The sequence below is a fragment of the Nylanderia fulva genome, unplaced genomic scaffold (assembly GCF_048542155.1).
Source record: "Nylanderia fulva isolate GAGA-0341 unplaced genomic scaffold, ASM4854215v1 Scaffold27, whole genome shotgun sequence".
NCBI lineage: Eukaryota > Metazoa > Arthropoda > Insecta > Hymenoptera > Formicidae > Nylanderia > Nylanderia fulva.
Genome location: NW_028190336.1, coordinates 1,933,752 through 1,952,523, shown reverse-complemented (window position 1 = coordinate 1,952,523; position 18,772 = coordinate 1,933,752). Strand labels below are relative to the sequence as shown.

The following is an 18,772-nucleotide window of genomic DNA, read 5'->3' as shown; positions in this document are numbered from 1 at the left end:
TCAGTAGTTATTTTAGCACACAATTGTGTCCTGTTCTATTTATTCTATTAAAATTTCTATTAAAAATGTTTTAAATATCTCAGCATATCAAACTTTTAAACTTTAATTCATATTGCAATAGTACCTCAATGAACTATATTATACGATTTTATTATAATTTTATTATAAAAAATATTACACGATATCAAAATATATGCACAAATAAATATACGTAAATTTTTACTATTTTTTCATATGCTATTTGATCAATTTAAATATACATAGTATTTTTGTAAATTTTTGTAAATATATTTAAAACTAAAAAAATTCATCGGCGAAAATAAATTGTGAAATAATCATCGCGCACTTTGAGTTTAGTCTCTAGGCATAGATTACAAGAAAATTGGCTTTGCTAAAAAACTTAATCTACGTGCGTATATACAACGTCATTCTGAACATACGTGATAAAATAATCGTAAAAAAATCTCCAGCATTATTAGCCAGACTTAGCACCTGATGACTTCAGCTTGTAACACTGGACATGATGTCATTTGCCGGCCTGTAATGCGCAATGATTACATAAGACCGGCTTATGAATAAAAACGGGAATTTTGATATATTGAAGTAGGAGAAGGACACAACAAGACTTTGTTAAAATCGTCCTTGTTTACGAGTTTAATTATTTTTGATTGCATGCGCGTATTAATCGATCGAATATATGTACATAATGCCGCAGTTATAAGAGTCACGTGCGTAAATTATCACGGTCATCATTAGATCGCTTATGAACTAAATGACATTCAAGTGCTGATTTGAATATGAATCAGTCTCAGAATAAAGATTTTAATACATATTTGCATACCCACTTTCGTGCTTATCAATTCGTAATTATAAATATATAGATATTTATTTTATTATCTCATCACATGTATCTCGTCCATTAATTATAACAAAATATTATAACGAGTGCTATAGCTTTTTATATATATATTATTTTAATTCTATATCATCTTTTTTATCTTATTATAATACTTTTTTAAATGTATAAAACAAATAAATATATTTTTTGTCTCTTTTATAAGAATAGGAACCTATATTTGCATAATGAAATGATTGTGCTTTTATATTTTACATGTTATAAATTATATTTTTGTACTTTCTTTTTTGCTATATATGTGATTTGTGTACATTGCAAGTTTTTAAACGTATAATTCGTACTTATACATAAAGCGTTCTTGTGAAAGGATGCTTTTACTCTAACTGTAGAAAAAATTCTAACAACTGGCACATCGTACTCATAAAGCGGTCGTTAACATAGTAACGAGTGTCGCGAAATCCTATCGACGACGCGATCATGAGGTCGCGATATTAAATATGCCCGTGGGAAGTCTCCCTGCAGGACTCGCGGGAACCCCGTTGCCGAAGGATTCCCAGCAAAAGATAGATTTAATTGCAGCTGCCGATACGTGGAAGAGAAGAGAGTTCCTATGGCTTTAATCTTCAAGGGAACCGATAGACTGTCGAATATGTAATGTATAATAACGCTTAATTTTATGGGAAAGTTTTAGCATTTTTAACATTTCAAAAAAATAACCAAGTATAAATTATTATACATATATACAAAAACTATTGAGATAATTTATTATGCAACATTTTGATTTCTAAACATTCTAACATAAAAAGTATCTTAAAATAATAGAAAGAGAATTTTTTTCTCTTAGAATTTATCCTGAAAATCATGCACTGAAAGAAAAACTATTGATTTCAAATAAATGTGTATTTCAATCATGCCATTAACACCATTTGTTTGAAACAAGTAAATATTTATCTGTTTTGAAAAAAGATTTCTTATATCAAATAAATATTTTTTTCGCAGCAAATCAATATTATTAGTTCCAAACAAATGATATTAATGGCACTATTGAAATAGATATTTATTTGAAATCAATATTCTTTTTTTTTTCAGTGTGGTATTGGAAGAATTTTATAAGAGTTTCTTTGATTAAATATTTAGCACAACAAAAGATATTAATATGTACATAGTAAAATTAATCGAACATATTTTATATCTTATTGTGGTAAAAATATTAATATTTTTATTGTGATATATATCATATTGTCCTACGATTACCATGATTTTCAAGATAAATTTTAAGAGAAAATTCTTTCTGTGTATAATTTTTTGGCATCGAAATTCGTGTCTTATTCGACAATAACTTTAATGTGAGTCTGAGCGTTTTGTGTACAGATACTCCAGAAAATTCAAATTTTGTCCGTCCAGGCCGGAACCTCGGCATCGTGCGTTTCGCACCTTGACGTTATTTTTAACTGTTATGTCCAGCACGCGGCGTGCATGTTGCGGGTTGACGTCTCGGCTAAACGTAGATCACCGGTTTCTCGCCGACATGGCCGCGAGCGTGTTATTACATTCTTAGCAGTGGGGAACGATAACTTATAAGAGCAACATCAGTTATGGTACTTTGTGTCGATGTACATACACGCGCACACACTTATATACATATATATATATATATATATATATATATATATATATATACATAATTGCTTTTTCACTCTCGTACACTTTTTGGATATAAATCGATTTTACACTGCGAGAACGCGATCGAGCGTTTTCTTAACGAAGGTAGAATCTCCGGCACTTAAAGCAGGCGCTAATGGAGAACGTTTTTAATGAAAAACCAGTGAGACCAGTCAACGATATCGCGTCCGCGTGAAGATAATCGTTCTCGGTACTCGTTTTGTAACGCCGTAAACTTGAATTTATTGCCGGATAGGAGATAGGGATAGAAGATGAGACTAGGTTTCTTCTCTGGTCACGAACTTCAAATTCTTTCTTTCAGCCAGTGACCGATGCAAATTGTCATTAATCATCGGTGTTGATAGGTCGAGACATTAATATCCAGAGCGTAGCTCGGAGGGATGTACCTATTATATCCCGAGTCTTTGGAGAGAAGGCATGCTCATTATACTCTTGTGATTGTAACTAATCCTCGGCAACCGCCAACGTCTATATAATTAAATGTTTCTATCGTGACCTTACGGCATTAACCTTTCAACGCAGTACGTGTTCAAACAAATCTCACGTCTCAAAAACTTCTTTAAATATAATCTGAATTTTCATTAATTGCAATTATACGTGCTCGTTAAAAAATTGAGATTTATATCTTTAAATTTTAGAAAGAAATTTTACTTACTTGAATATAAAAAGCTAATTATGCGATGCGATATAAATAGCGTATTTTTTATATTTCGCCTTAATAGATCTAATAGTTAAATTGTAGCGCTTATGTGCATTCGAAACAACATAATGCGACTATCAATCACCAATTTTGTACGTTTATAAAATAACAGCTGACTGATTCGATGAAATCGCTACTTTTAACAGAGCGCGCAGCCTGTTAAGCCTAAGTATAGCCGAGATTGTTATAATGTTCTACTCTGTTATTATTATCGCAACCACTAATTGCCTGACCACTTAGTCATAGCGATCACTTGCACTAGTTTCATGTCTGATATCTAGTTTTCTGAAGCGTATCCCCGAGCGATGATATAATGAAGCATGTTTGTTAATATCATATAAAATTTATTTCCTATTTGTTTATCACATGATTAATAGCCTCATTAGATATCCGTAATAGATTTTATATAATTACTGATTTGCTAACATAGTGAGCAAAATATAATTATATAATCCGATATTTAATGTTGCACATATATGTTAAATCCTTTTTGTTTTATTGAATATTGCCAAATAATTTTGAAAAATTTTTTGTGCTACTAATTACTTTTTGCAGAAGTTGTGAAATAATTTTCATCGCGTGACTATTAAGCTCGAACGGCCTCGAGAATTAAAGTTTTCTTGATTATTGATAATTACAAGCAAAATATATGTATATATTTTTATTTTTAGAAAAAAAATATGCGAATAAAGATTTACAGTAAATTGTTAAAGACTTCTATATGATGTGTTATATTATAATTTTTTTTCCATTTTAGAATCAGATATTTTTTTTAGAATTACGTAAGCCGTAGCTTTAATCCTATCGTTTTTAATCGTTTATTCTGTTTTACATGATACAGTAAAACGTCATGCAGGAATTTCAATTATAGGAGGATAGGAGCATTCTGAGAGTAGACAGGCATACGTCAGGCATAAATTTACTCTGGACTACGTAATCCTAAAAGGATATAATATTCTTGTCCTTTATCTGAACATTGTGTGGCGTTTTCCATTACGATATTATTAACCGTGCTGACGTTTCTCCAGCGTATTACTTCATTGATCGGAAAATGCAAACACGTTATTCGCTCGGTTACACTTCCTCAGCTTGACTCGGTGGTTCTTTCTCTTCTCATCTTCCTCTGCTTTTCTCTCATGAGCCGCTTCTCTTCTTCTTTTGCTTTTTATCCTTCCTCTATCAAGCTCGAGCCAGCATCTTTAGTCAGTCAATGAACTCGGCCTCGTTTTATCATTGTCATGACTTTAATTGCTGTCCTTTGCGCGAGCAATATCGTCGTTATTGCCTGTTACCTTTTCCCGTTGACTACATTTTAATGAGAACAGAGACCCTCGACAATTATCTTTAGTTATGTAAGCGAGAATGTGCTTTTTTGCGAGATCGAATTTTATCGTTATTAAAATAGAAATTGTTGTTGAAGATTACTACTAGCAACAAAAATTTCGTTTCGGTAAAATAATTATATTTATATATCGAATATATATTTGTATATGTGTGTGTGTGTAACTTTAACATATTTCATGAATCTTAATTCTTGTAATTTATATTACTATACCGTTAAAAAATTGATGCGAACAATTTTTTGCAATGTATCTTATTCTTTCTCCACACGGAGAGAATTTTTTTCTTAGAATTTACCTTGAAAATCATAATAATCATAGGACAATATAGTATATTGGAAGAATTTTATAAGAGTTTTTGTCTGATTAATATTTACCACAATAATATGTACGTGATAAATTTTATTATGTACACAGTAAAATTAATCGAACATATGTTTTATACCTTATTATGATATATATTAATATTTTTTATCGTGACCACACAATTTTCAGGATAAATTGTGAGAAAATTCTTTCTGTACAGGAGAATGTTATAACCATGAACTTTTTGCCTATCTAGAAAATCCTCTTTAAGGATTCTCAATATCGTTATTTCTTTATCTCCTTTTTGCAAATCTTCATCGTAAGGCTATCTTTTAAAGTTAATGATCTACTACTATTTATATGGTGATAGCTTAAATGTACAGTCACGGTTTTTTAACCGCACGCTTTTGTGGCGCTCGTCGGGCCCGTTGCAAGGATGCTTTGTGAAAGGGAAAAAGTGTGATACCTGCATGAGGTCCGTTGATCCCCATGCAGCAGGTCGTTGCACTCGCTGCTGCACTATCAACTGGCTATGGTCCGTGACAGATTCGCGATTTTCAAATTGTTATTGGAAGATTGGATTTACATTAGAACGCGCTATTAATTTTTGTGTACCAATTTCAACTTTTTTCTCTCCGCACTTATCTAATTTAATTAAAACACTCGTGTCTGATCTAATTTATTTAAGAACGCGCATCCATAACAATCGTCAACGCTCATTCATTCGCGTGCTTCTTTTAAATAAGATGAGTAATTTAACTACATTATCTCTGACGAGAGCGATAGCAGGAGTCTCTTTTATTACGTAGATGATTGCGAGTGCCAATTTCTTCTTTTCTTTCGCGAGGGCGAAACTATTCAAACGCATTCTATGACTGTTAGTTTGGCGCATGGTGCGGCTATAGTTAGCCTGATGCACCGCCAGAAATTGCAAGCGGCCGCATAGCCATTACGATCATTGCAGCCGTACATGTAGCAGTACTCGTCGCATCTCAAAGTTTCATCTGATAAAAGGACGAGTACGGAAGAGAACGCCTTTATCGTAACTCTGGTGAAATAAGTGGCGAACCCTAGAATCACGAAGCTATTGTTACACGAGCCGGAAGTGCATATTCTGTTTCTCTTCACGTCAAGAATATTAAAAGAAAAAGAAAAAAAAACTCTTTAAATCGACAACGATGGGAAATGTAATTAACAATCACTAAATTCTAAACTTTGTCATAGGCTGCGTGTGCACGATCGCGCTGTTATTCGGTTAATGACCCAGGTCGCGAGTTATCCGTTAAATTGTTCCCCACTCTTTCATGTTGAAGTCGGTTTGCGTGCGGGATCATTGTGACGTTTCCATCGCTTAGGGAGCATGCCTGGAGCTTTCGGTATTTCGAGTCTTTTTTGTGCGCAAAGCCGCGACTTTAAATGATGTCGCAGCAGTGGAAAGGAAGCTCTGTTAAATGCGACTATAAATAATTTACGCTGGTATATCGTGGCGCAACGTGTTTTTTTTTAACGTTCGGAATAAGTTCATGCGTTATAAATTGCCGCGGGAGAGTTGATAGCGCGGTTTCTCTCTCGGTGACGTCGTGGTCTGCGTTCTATGTTTAGCGACTCCTTTCACGCTCCCTAAGGGGCCCCGGAAGCCCTTAAAGCATCCCTGCCTAGACAGCAAGTAAAGTGAGTACACTTGCGTAGTTGCTGAAGAACGGGTTCCTCGGCTTGAACCACCGGAAAAACCGCAAAGATCGTTGAAACGTTTATGCTGAAGTCTTTCTTTGAAAAACCACAGCTTCAGACGTATTCGCGGTGAAAAAAATAAATTGTATTTGTTAGGGCACTTAAAAAAAATTCAATCTTTTAATTATTATTTCGCCGATAAGAACGACAAAGTTGTTCCGAATACGATTTTTTCATTAGCTTTTACATTTTATCATAATTATATATAATAAATAATTTTAAATATTTCTTATATTATATTTGTAATTATTTCCATAGAAAAATTAAACATAGATAAATAATATAATATACTATTTTATGTGTTACAATATGGTTTATTGACAAATAAAAAAATTTGAAATATTCTATATTATTATCTACCTACTATCTAATCGTAATAAATTATAATAAAGTTATTAGTTATATCACATAATTAACGTACAATTGACCTTCTTAGAGCACTTTAGGCACATAAGTAACAACTCTTTAAATATAGCATTTGCGAGTCTCGAAGAAGCCTTCCGTAATAGCAAAGAAATATTTAAAATGCATTTATCGCATACACGTGGAACACATAAGACATTTATTTACAGTTACTTATTGACAGTTAATTGTAAATATTTAAACTTATTGATAATAAAAAGACATACGAAACATTTTATTCGGGTACGCTTTATCGACTGCTTTCAATTTCTGAGAACTCACGTGCGCTCTTTTTGTACAAATGCAGGTTTCTACTGAATTTATATCTTGTAAGGAAAAGTATGTCGATTCGCGTTTACACGTAAATGGAAACCACCCTTTTCTTACGATCACTTATGTAGAAAGTAAGCGCAATTGAAAAATTTTTCAATTGACGGGCTAATGTTCTTACGATGTTATGCAATTAATTTATTATTTCATTACATGTAATATTATTTTCTTGATATATTGGGAATATTTTAGGAAATAATAAACGCCATAAAATTGATTACAAACATATATAATAATTATATAATAGTTTTTTTCCTCCTAATGCTTATTTATTTCCTTACGTGGGAATTCTTGAAAGAAAGTGAGAGAATACTGAAAGGGAGTAGGAGAAGCGAACGCGGAAAGGGATATCTCAACATGAGGAAGTAACGGTCTACTGAATTATTTAAGACTTGCCAGAGTAGTCCGCGTGAAACACCGAAGATTCCCTGCATTCACGATACATAATTAGCATGTATCCGTGTGAACACGTGCGTCAGCCTCTGTGTGTACTAATGAATGAATTATGGTTGCAGTCTTACATAGTTTATCAAATTTTTATTTTATAATCAATCTTTATCTTAGATAGATATTATGAAATAATAAGATGGATAAAAATTAATATTGCTGATGAAAGATACGTCTAATATTATCTAAATATTACGAATAATGATTTTGATAAAAGATTTAAAAAATAGATTTAAAAAAATATATTTTATATTTTTAAAAACTTTTTAAACTTTTAATCATATTATTCATGAGTTAATATGTTGAATGATATGTGAAAATCGCGAAATTTGAGAAAACTATTATTTCTTTATGTTTTTCTCATTCTGCATAAATAATTCTGATTCAGACAACTTTTCAATACACTTAAACGCGTACAAAGGGCTGGAAAACATATTGTACATTTCATTCAAATATGTTTTCTCAAGCGTGAAAGCGAATATACATCGTTGTATGAATACAACGAAGATTTATATACATAGTATTTGTTGACTATTCAAAAAACGTTACACTGACAATCCGATGCGACACGTCAGTTCTCATATAGTCTGCCCTTCTATCACTTGTTGTTTGCTGTATCCAGCAAAAATCAAGCTGACACGAATTGTTTATTTTAATAAGTGGAAAATACGATCCTAAATAAACTACGTGATTTGATTGGATCATTACTGCGACATAAATTCTATTTGCATCTGTAATTTCTCTCTGAAAATCAAAGAATCATCAACAAATCACTTTTGTAATAAATAGATAAAACGAGATTTTTTTTAATTAAATCGACGCAGCTTTACATTATTTCCTTCCGCGTTTTGTTTTCTCTAAAATCTTATGTCAGCTGTTTTCTCTTATAGCCGAATAATTAAGTTACGCGCTTATATGTGTATTTTACACTGCAAATTTTATATAAATAAATATAATATTGACATTATTATACTCAAAACTTCCCTAAGATTTTATTGAAGCAAAAAATGCATAATTTATAGATTAATAAAAATATTTCAAATTTTTTTTAACAAATATAAAAACACATGCACTTTTACTTTTCCCCTAGCGTTCTAACGCTAAAATATTACGGTTACACAGACCGTAATGCTTGAATTGTGGAAATTGATAAATTTTTAAAATGGAAGTTGATTGTAAATAATGCCAATACTTAAGGAAATAATCCCTTCGCTACTTTGAACAATTTATTTATGACAAAAAAATTATGATAATTGTTTTATTTCTCTATATAATTTACCCTCGATATTAGCAAAAAGCTATGGAAAATGTCGCATATAAGCGCAAGAGCAGCAAGGAACTGACTATCGATTTATCGTCAGGCTGTACTTTGAGCGCATGACGATAAAACGTTGCTTCTCGGCAAAACCACCCACAACTGAAGTACGCTATAGTAATTTCACCTTCCCTCACGCTTAGCTGCACAATTTGCATCGTTTCTGCACGCAATATTTTATATAACGATCGTAAACCATCTAACAACAAAATATACACATTCATACTTCTTAAATTAATATCGTGAAGAAATGCAAAGCTGCATAAGTTTACTTTTCTGAATTGTTTGACGGACTTTATACTTTTAATGAGAAATATTTAAATTATTAAGGATTATCTTGGTAATATTAATAAAATTGGCTTTAAAATAGAAAGCGGCATTGTTTCTAAGAACTTTAATTGGTAGATTATTCTCTTGTTCTGCATTTTATAACTTTAATTATACAACTTTACTCTTCTTGTATATTCTTGAAATATTTACCAAATGACGGATTAATTGGCAGTCTCGATATTTATTGTTTTCTGCGTGAAGAGAGAGAATGTTCAATCGTTTTAATTAAATCCATTAATTCGACTCGTATTCGAGTTTGACTTGGCTTTCATCCAGTGTAAATTAGTTAGATTAGTATCTTAATTTATACAAGATAATCTCTCTCTCAACTCCATCGATTTGTTTTCTTTCACTTAACTTTTTTCAAGTGATTTAAATTAATTTTATTGAAAATATTTAGCCATTTATAACTTTCGAGCAATTAACAATTAAAAGCAAAAAAATAAAATTAAACTTTAAAAGCAAAAAAAAATAAATGACAAAATCATATTCTTTAATCAATTTCAAGTGGACTACGATATTTCTCTCTCTTTCTATAGAATTTTAATTTAAAATATACATAATTACAAAAATAATAGTACACTGAAAAAGAATTTGTTAACTTGACTAAATATTTCAAATTACTATTTGGTTAATTAAACATATTAGTATTTAAGTTCAATAAATATATGCATTTTATTTTAATATGTTATATTTAATTTAAATATTTTATATATTTAATGAACAAAATAATATTAATAATATTAAGTTGAAAATTTAGTCGAGTTAACACATTTTTTCAGTGTATAAATAAAAAATTTTGGAAAAGAGTGTGATAATGATGATTATCAACATAGATTAAAGAAACTACGGTTAAAAGGCACATCCGGTAGTTGAGTGACACCCTGTAGAACCAATTGCAATCACACAGGATACATATCCGCTCGGTGATCCCGAATAAAAAAGGATCGAATGTAGAGTCGGAAGAGAGGGAAGGGTTAAACTGAGGGAGGGAGATCAGATAACTGACAGAGAAAGCTGAATTTCCGTCACCTCTTGTTCAGACAGCACGGCGCCCCATGCTCTACATCTACAATTAATTACTAACCCACGATGTGATCCGAAATAAGCCGGTCGACACGACCTACTCTCCCAAATTAATGTCGATTTTATTAAACATGATTGATAAAACGAGCGGATCGAAGATAGACATAACCGAAAATACTTGACGCTTTATTTATATCGATTACAATAATTGTTTGAGCTCTCCTCTTTCTGCGAAAACAATATCTATATATTTCTGTTCGTCAAATTAATTGGCTATTTCAAGCCTTTCGAGCACGTACAACAGAATTTTGAATACGTTTTTAGAGAGAAACGTTTTTATTCATGAATACACAAATACACGAAATAATAACAGATTATAATTAACTCTACATTTACATGTCTGCATTTGTAAATGAATTGTCTCATTTGTCAAAATTTATTCAAAATTCATATTGTTACCATAAATCTGCTTCATATTCTTTAAACAAGTGTGCAAGTTTTATAAGTTTTCTTTTACAAATATACAATTGGGAAAAGAATGGAATTTTAAAATGGGGTTTCTCGGACTAAAATACTGTTCACTTGGGACGTTTGTTATACAAAAGGAAATGAGATGATCAATTAACAGTAATATGTAACTCGAGAGAAAAAGAGAATCAAGCTTACACAAGAGTACCTTGAACAGATTAATTCGACCGATATTCGCCTCATACACGTGATTCTGTTATCAATACACGGTTAAATTTAGCCTATTTAGCACAGCAAAAATAAATACGTGAGACATGTTAAATTTTATCCGATATTATCTTGTTCTCAAATATACAAATGAAATATTTTATCGTTATTTTCAGAGCGATCCCAGTACTGCATTTTTGCGGGCAGCTCGCGCTGGGCAACTCGAAAAGGTCTTGGAATATTTGGAATCCGGAGTAGATATCAATGCTTCTAACGCTGTAAGTGTCATCAATCTATCAAACTTCAAAATAAACATTTTTTATAAATTTGTGACTTTAATTTATCAACTTTTGTATTGCAGTTAATAGAAGAATTTTTGAGCATTTACCGTAAGAGTAAATTATTTTTTAGTTTTTGTTCAAGATAAAAATATAATTTAATTTTTCCACTTATATGTTCGTTTATTGTTTAAGTCACAAATTTCTATTTCATACCATATAGTATAAAATTAAAAACGTCGTAGAAAAAATTAATATTAACACAAATTTTAAAATCTTCTATTTTCCTTCAAAATTTGTCGGTCTAATTTTTTAATCACCTGTATATTTATATATTTATATATTTATATTGCAGAATGGCTTGAACGCTTTGCATCTGGCAGCTAAAGACGGCCACTTAGATATCGTGAGAGAACTCCTAAATCGCGGCGCGGTCGTGGATGCCGCTACCAAAAAGGGAAACACGGCATTGCACATAGCTTCTCTCGGTGAGCGAACACATTATTCTCTCATCCTCTACTCATTCTCTCCCTTCTCGCGCATGCCTCCGCGTCTCGTTGCTCATTAAATGCATATGGGACGAGGACGCGAGTGATTTTAAATAAACATTTATTTCTCGGCTTACAAGCTCTCTCGCGGCATAAAATGATATATCCCTCTCTGCGAGATGAATATTATTCGCAATGACATCGATACTCTCTTTTCAGCTGGACAAGAAGAGGTTGTACAATTGTTGGTGCAACGAAATGCCTCGGTCAATGCACAATCACAAAATGGGTTCACGCCGTTGTATATGGCTGCCCAGGAAAACCACGACTCTGTGGTCAAGTACCTTCTCAGCAAGGGTGCGAATCAAACTTTGGCAACCGAGGTATGTGTGAAATGTTACTCTAGCATTTTTTTGGCAATTTTTCATCGTTGTAAAATTTAAAAAATTTTGTATTTTATCATTTATTAAATCTAATCTATGTATCTTAAAACAATATGTGTATTCTTTCTTGTAGGATGGTTTCACACCACTAGCAGTAGCTATGCAACAGGGTCACGACAAGGTAGTGGCTGTTCTATTAGAAAACGACACTCGTGGTAAAGTTCGACTGCCTGCTCTACACATCGCCGCTAAGAAAGACGACTGCAAGGCAGCTGCCCTACTTTTACAAGTAAGTTATTGTAACAATAACTTACCGGACGTAACGTCTTGTGTCAGTCGCGACTATTATTGTTATAATAATAGGTAGAAATTATATATATATATATAATTTTCGCGGCACATATAGCTTCATCCAATTTTCCTTTTATTATAGAACGACCATAATCCCGATGTAACATCGAAAAGCGGATTTACACCGCTTCACATAGCCGCACATTATGGCAACGACCGAATCGCTTCCTTGCTTTACGATAGAGGAGCGGATGTTAATTTCGCAGCAAAGGTATGCGACTTTTGCAGCATAAGAGAAATTGAGTTGTTTGGAGATATTTAAACGCAATATATTTTCTCTCTTTCATTATAGCACAATATCACACCAATGCATGTGGCAGCGAAATGGGGTAAGATTAAAATGGTTAATCTCCTCATGAGCAAGGGAGCAAACATCGAAGCAAAAACGAGAGATGGTTTAACTCCTCTGCACTGTGCGGCCAGATCTGGCCACCACGAGGTAGTTGACATTCTCATCGAGAAGGGGGCTCCTATAGGTTCAAAAACAAAGGTAATGATAACCGAATGCACGTGTCTCGCGAGTGAGAATAAGTCTCTCAACATTTGTCGAAATACAACTTGATTTCTGTTGACAGAACGGTCTTGCCCCGTTGCACATGGCTTCTCAAGGGGATCACGTCGACGCCGCGAGGATTTTGTTGTATCATCGTGCACCCGTGGACGAAGTGACGGTGGACTATTTGACCGCGCTGCATGTAGCTGCACACTGTGGCCACGTACGTGTAGCTAAATTACTTCTCGATAGAAATGCCGATCCAAATGCGCGAGCGCTCAACGGATTCACTCCTCTTCATATCGCGTGTAAGAAGAATCGTATAAAAGTGGTGGAACTTCTCCTGAAGCACAAAGCTAGCATCGAAGCTACGACTGAGGTAAAAAAATGTTCAAGTTTTTCTTTCACTCATATTATTTATTATATTCACTAAATAACAATGTTACGTTTTTTTACAGTCTGGATTAACCCCATTACATGTAGCGAGTTTTATGGGATGCATGAATATCGTAATTTATTTATTACAACATGAAGCCAGTCCCGATATACCGACAGTAAGAGGTGAAACGCCGTTACATTTAGCTGCTAGGGCGAACCAAACTGATATTATTAGGATACTTCTTAGGAATGGCGCCCAAGTCGATGCTAGAGCAAGAGTAAGTACCTTGAGTACAATAATAATAATTAATATGAATAGTTGATTTGTTATTTAGACTTTGCAACACACACTTGAAATGTCGAGAAGAAGAACTTGTTAAAACGATAATCATGATTAAATGTCGCAAAACTTGGAATCTCAGACCAATCGGCTTACTCATCTATTGGTCATCAGCGAAGAATCGTTTAACTTTGTAATTTAATGTTTAACCAACTTTGTATTTTAATATTTAATTTTGTATTTTAATATTTGATTTTTACGTATTGAAAAAGACTGTAGTGCAGTCGAAACGTTTACGCTGTATATTGTTTCTCTAACGGAATGAGAATTTAATTATTTAATTATTAATAAATCTTTAGATCTTATTTAATTGCTCGTTTAGTTGGCCTATAATATTTACCTTTTTTTAAATTTTGTTAATTTATACAAGCTTTTTATTAATTAATTTTAATATGAATAATTTATAGTAATTGAAAAGGAGAATTTATTATTTAATAGGATATATATAAAAACATGTGATATTTATTTATAGGAGGAACAAACACCGCTTCATGTTGCTTCCCGCTTAGGTAACGTCGATATTGTGATGTTACTGCTACAGCACGGCGCGGGCGTAGATGCCACAACGAAGGATTTATATACTCCGCTTCATATCGCTGCTAAAGAAGGCCAAGAGGAGGTAAAATTATAAAATATTTTATATAATTATAAATATTATATATATATATATATATCCTATAATAATAAAATATTTTATATATTTTATAACATGTTTTCTATATTATTATATAGGTTGCATCCGTTTTATTAGAAAATAGTGCATCGCTTACTGCAACGACCAAGAAAGGATTCACTCCTTTGCATTTAGCGGCCAAATATGGCAATATGAATGTAGCTCGACTCTTATTACAGAAAAACGCACCTGTTGACGCTCAGGGAAAAGTATGTATCTTTTTTTATAAATTTAGCATTTAAAATAAAATGTAATTAATATAAAAATATCACGCGTTACACATGCTTAATAACATTTTATAACTCTTTAATAAATATATTTTTAATTGCAGAATGGAGTAACGCCTCTTCATGTAGCGTCTCATTACGATCATCAGAACGTAGCTTTACTTTTACTCGATAAAGGAGCATCTCCTCATGCTATGGCTAAGAATGGCCATACACCTTTGCATATCGCTGCACGCAAAAATCAGGTCTATTTATAATTTTGGTTATTAACTAATAATTGTAATAGAAATGACATGCAAAATTGTTTGTTTACGATAGATGGACATTGCAACCACTTTGCTGGAATATGGAGCAAAAGCTAATGCAGAATCAAAGGCTGGTTTCACACCGTTACATTTAAGTGCACAAGAAGGCCATACTGATATGTCAACCCTTCTTATCGAGCATAAAGCAGATACAAATCACAAAGCAAAGGTGGGTAAAAAAAAGCCTGATATATTTTTTAACTAATCTTTATTTATAAAAAGCCTTATGATTTATTTATACTTTTTACAGAATGGCCTTACACCTCTACATTTATGCGCACAAGAAGATAAAGTAAACGTCGCCTCTATTCTCGTGAAAAATGGCGCTCAGATCGACGCTAAAACTAAGGTAATATAATCGATAACCTTTTCTTTAATCCACATATACGTTACTTGCGAATGCGCATTATGATTGTAATAATGTCAACGATTACGATTGTATCTCGAGTTACATTATTAACACTTTATACATAATTAAATTATCACAGACGATATAATCTTTTTACTGGTGACTGTGTTCTACTGTTCTATATATTCATTGATAACACAACTTTGAAATAGCATCTACCTACATATCATAATGCAGTAATATGACGGCTGTTGGTCTTAACGCATTGATGAAAAAAATAAGATGCATTAAATTAGATAGTAAAAGAATTCATAAAGTTTTTTAAACTCACTTTTTTCATTGTTGTATTACAAGAGCGAAATTTTATATTTTTATTTATTTTATATAGTTACTGATTAATTACTGTAAGAGTAATGGCAAGAAGACCTGTTTTTTCGCCCATTTTATAGAGTCGAATTTTTAGATATCAAATTCAAACTTTTTTTTATGTCAAATAGTACTATATGATGAGACATTAATCCCAGAAAAATTTCAAAATGAGCATAGGCACAGTTCCGGAGATATAAAGAAGAGAAAGTGATAGTTTCTATACACTCTGACTGGAAATCATTACTTTCATCCCCTTGTATCTCGGGAACCGTGACTGTGCTCATCTTGAAATTTTACTAGGATTAATGTTTCATTTAATAATACTATTTGCCATGAAAAAATTTGAAATTCAAGGTCCCAAAAATGGGCGAAATTGGCCATCACTCTTTTATATTTTTATTTATTTTATATATTTACTGATTAATTATATATTTTTTAGGCTGGATATACACCATTGCATGTGGCATCTCATTTTGGTCAGGCAGCCATGGTACGATTTCTTCTGAGATCTGGTGCTGCTGTTGACAGTAGCACCAATGCTGGCTATACGCCTCTCCATCAAGCTGCGCAACAAGGACATACACTTGTCATTAATCTGTTGTTGGAGAGTAAAGCTAAACCGAACGCTGTAACTAACGTAAGTTTTATTCTATCGACTTTTAAAATTCTATATTGAATGCTAGAGTATTATAATGACACATTTGATGTGAAATATCTTTTACAGAATGGACAGACTGCTCTAGATATTGCACAAAAACTCGGCTATATAAGCGTCATTGAAACATTAAAGGTTGTCACAGAGACTATCATCACAACAACTCATACCGTTACCATTGAAGAGAAATACAGAGTTCAAGCACCCGAATCTATGCAAGAAACATTTATGAGCGACAGCGAAGACGAAGGGGGTGAGTACTTATATTTGATTTCATAGAAACATTTATTATTCTTTTCTATATTGCTGCTTATTATGTCTATTTGCTGCTAATTTATTGAGAAAGAGAGATTTGCGATATTGGAATGAAATAAGCTATCATTAAAAAATGCAAGTGATATCGATTGCTGTGTTGCTACTACTGCGAATACAACTTGTTTCTGATATCGCAATAATATTCGTAAACATATATTTTTACAGCTTTATATAATTATTTTGCTTTACATGTTAAGCGTTCTAATAACGCAGGAATAATATATACATATAAAAGAAACTGAAAACTCAGCAGTACGACAATGCTTTCGCTTTAGCTAACGTGCACAAACAACAATTTCTTTTAATTATTTAAGATGAAACTATTTCCTTCCTGCACATAAATTTTACGTTATCGCAGCGAATTATCGCGATATATAGATGAAATAGGATAGATTTCAAAATAAAGAGACAAAGCTTTTCGTAGATACAACAATTGCACGCTAGGATTAAGCAGAATTGATAATGAATTATTGCATGGAAGAAAATTATAAAAACATAAAACAAAAGTAGAATTACAAATATAACTATATATAATAGGTAGATAGACATACAATTTGCGTCCTCTAATCACACATACGTGAAGATTAGATAGAAATGTTAAATTAGTAGAATAGAAACAAATGTACTCTCGCATGTTCGCGTGATGCATGATACCAATACTATATTAGCATGTGAAACACTTTTTTGATAGGAACTCGTATCCCTTCCCGATCCACATTTCACAGCGATATTAAACTACATGAAATAACAGGAATAAATGACGACAAACGCGAATCTTTAATTAGTTCTATCAAAGGTCTAGGTTCTTAGTTTTATCTCTGTTAAAGCTCCAAAGTAAATATCAAAATGCTAAATGGAATTATTATTTGCTTGATTGTTGCATTACCTTCATTTTGCAAAAGCATGCATTTAGCAAATACTCACTGGGTTGTTGTATATTAAATTTTTTTTTAAATTCGTAAAATATTAACAATGCAAAATTTGAAGCTATTATTTCTAACAAAAGCAGAGAATTAGGCACAACTTAACATTATTAATATTTTAATAATAATAAATTTTACATCTTTAGATGTCAAATTAAAAAATTTCTGCTAATTTTTGTATAATACATGTATCTAAATAACTCGTAGATTTAGCGATTTTTTATTAAACTTTATTTTAGCATGGCAATTAATTTTCAACAATATATACATTAAAATAAACCCCCACTTTTATCTTAAAATTATCTATATAATAGTCAAGTCGACGCGTAGAAAAGTGTATCAAAACAGAGGCGTAGTCGATGCCGGTTTGTAATTTAGCGATATTCATTTGCTTGTTTAAAAAATTAGAATTACATGGGTATCTCGTTTTCTCGATTCCGCGCAGTTCAGCATCGGCGTCGCGATTTAGCATTTTTTTAACAACCCAGTGATAGTCAGAGCGAAATTTAGAAAAAGTATACAGTGTATATGATGCGAAATTAGCGTTCTGATGACACCATGACCTTATCTCGACGGCGTGTGTACGATGTATGTAGGTGGTGATGAAATCGGCACCGCAGCCATGAATGTGTACGGACAGCCTCCGCACGCGCAACACGTGTACCTTCCCTCTTACTACCAGGGCCAAATGACCTATACCCGTAAGTTGTCTGTACTCTGTTTCTCACTCTGTCTCTATCTCTCTTTCTCTTTCTTTCTCTCACGTGTTTAACGCGAAAAGACCACTGTGTATGGCAAATACCTATACATACATACATCATGTAGCACTTTTGCGACAACGTAATAGACGTTAGATAATACATGTGATTGGCATCCTCTTCTCAGGAGATGTCATAGCTGCTTCGTTATTTCTGACGATTATAGCATCGTGACATAGCAGTGTCATATAACGTAGTAGAAAATAGTGTTTATCGTTATTATTTCGTTGACAAATTTTATACATATTCGCATTTCTTGTAAAAAAGTGATAATCATGCTCCATTCATTCATGTATGTTTCATGTAGATTTACATTTCGATCTATTTGAATTTTCATATATATACA

At 32.5% G+C, this 18,772-nt stretch overlaps 1 protein-coding gene across 3 annotated transcripts in view; it reads left to right on the top strand.

Annotated features, from left to right (window-relative positions):
• The window catches only part of LOC114931530 (uncharacterized), an 86,519-nt gene that overhangs the window by 15,594 nt on the left and 52,153 nt on the right, over window positions 1-18,772 (top strand). For 2 of the 3 annotated variants that reach the window (XR_014924939.1, XR_014924938.1), the window contains exons 3-18: window positions 11,318-11,419; window positions 11,775-11,907; window positions 12,127-12,290; window positions 12,424-12,579; window positions 12,724-12,852; window positions 12,934-13,131; window positions 13,217-13,513; window positions 13,593-13,790; window positions 14,325-14,471; window positions 14,585-14,734; window positions 14,857-14,997; window positions 15,071-15,226; window positions 15,308-15,406; window positions 16,215-16,412; window positions 16,500-16,683; window positions 18,265-18,369. The gene's annotated coding sequence lies outside the window, so the exon portion shown is untranslated. The remainder of the gene's footprint in view (window positions 1-11,317; window positions 11,420-11,774; window positions 11,908-12,126; window positions 12,291-12,423; window positions 12,580-12,723; window positions 12,853-12,933; window positions 13,132-13,216; window positions 13,514-13,592; window positions 13,791-14,324; window positions 14,472-14,584; window positions 14,735-14,856; window positions 14,998-15,070; window positions 15,227-15,307; window positions 15,407-16,214; window positions 16,413-16,499; window positions 16,684-18,264; window positions 18,370-18,772) is intronic. The other variant, XR_014924940.1, reaches the window with a different exon arrangement.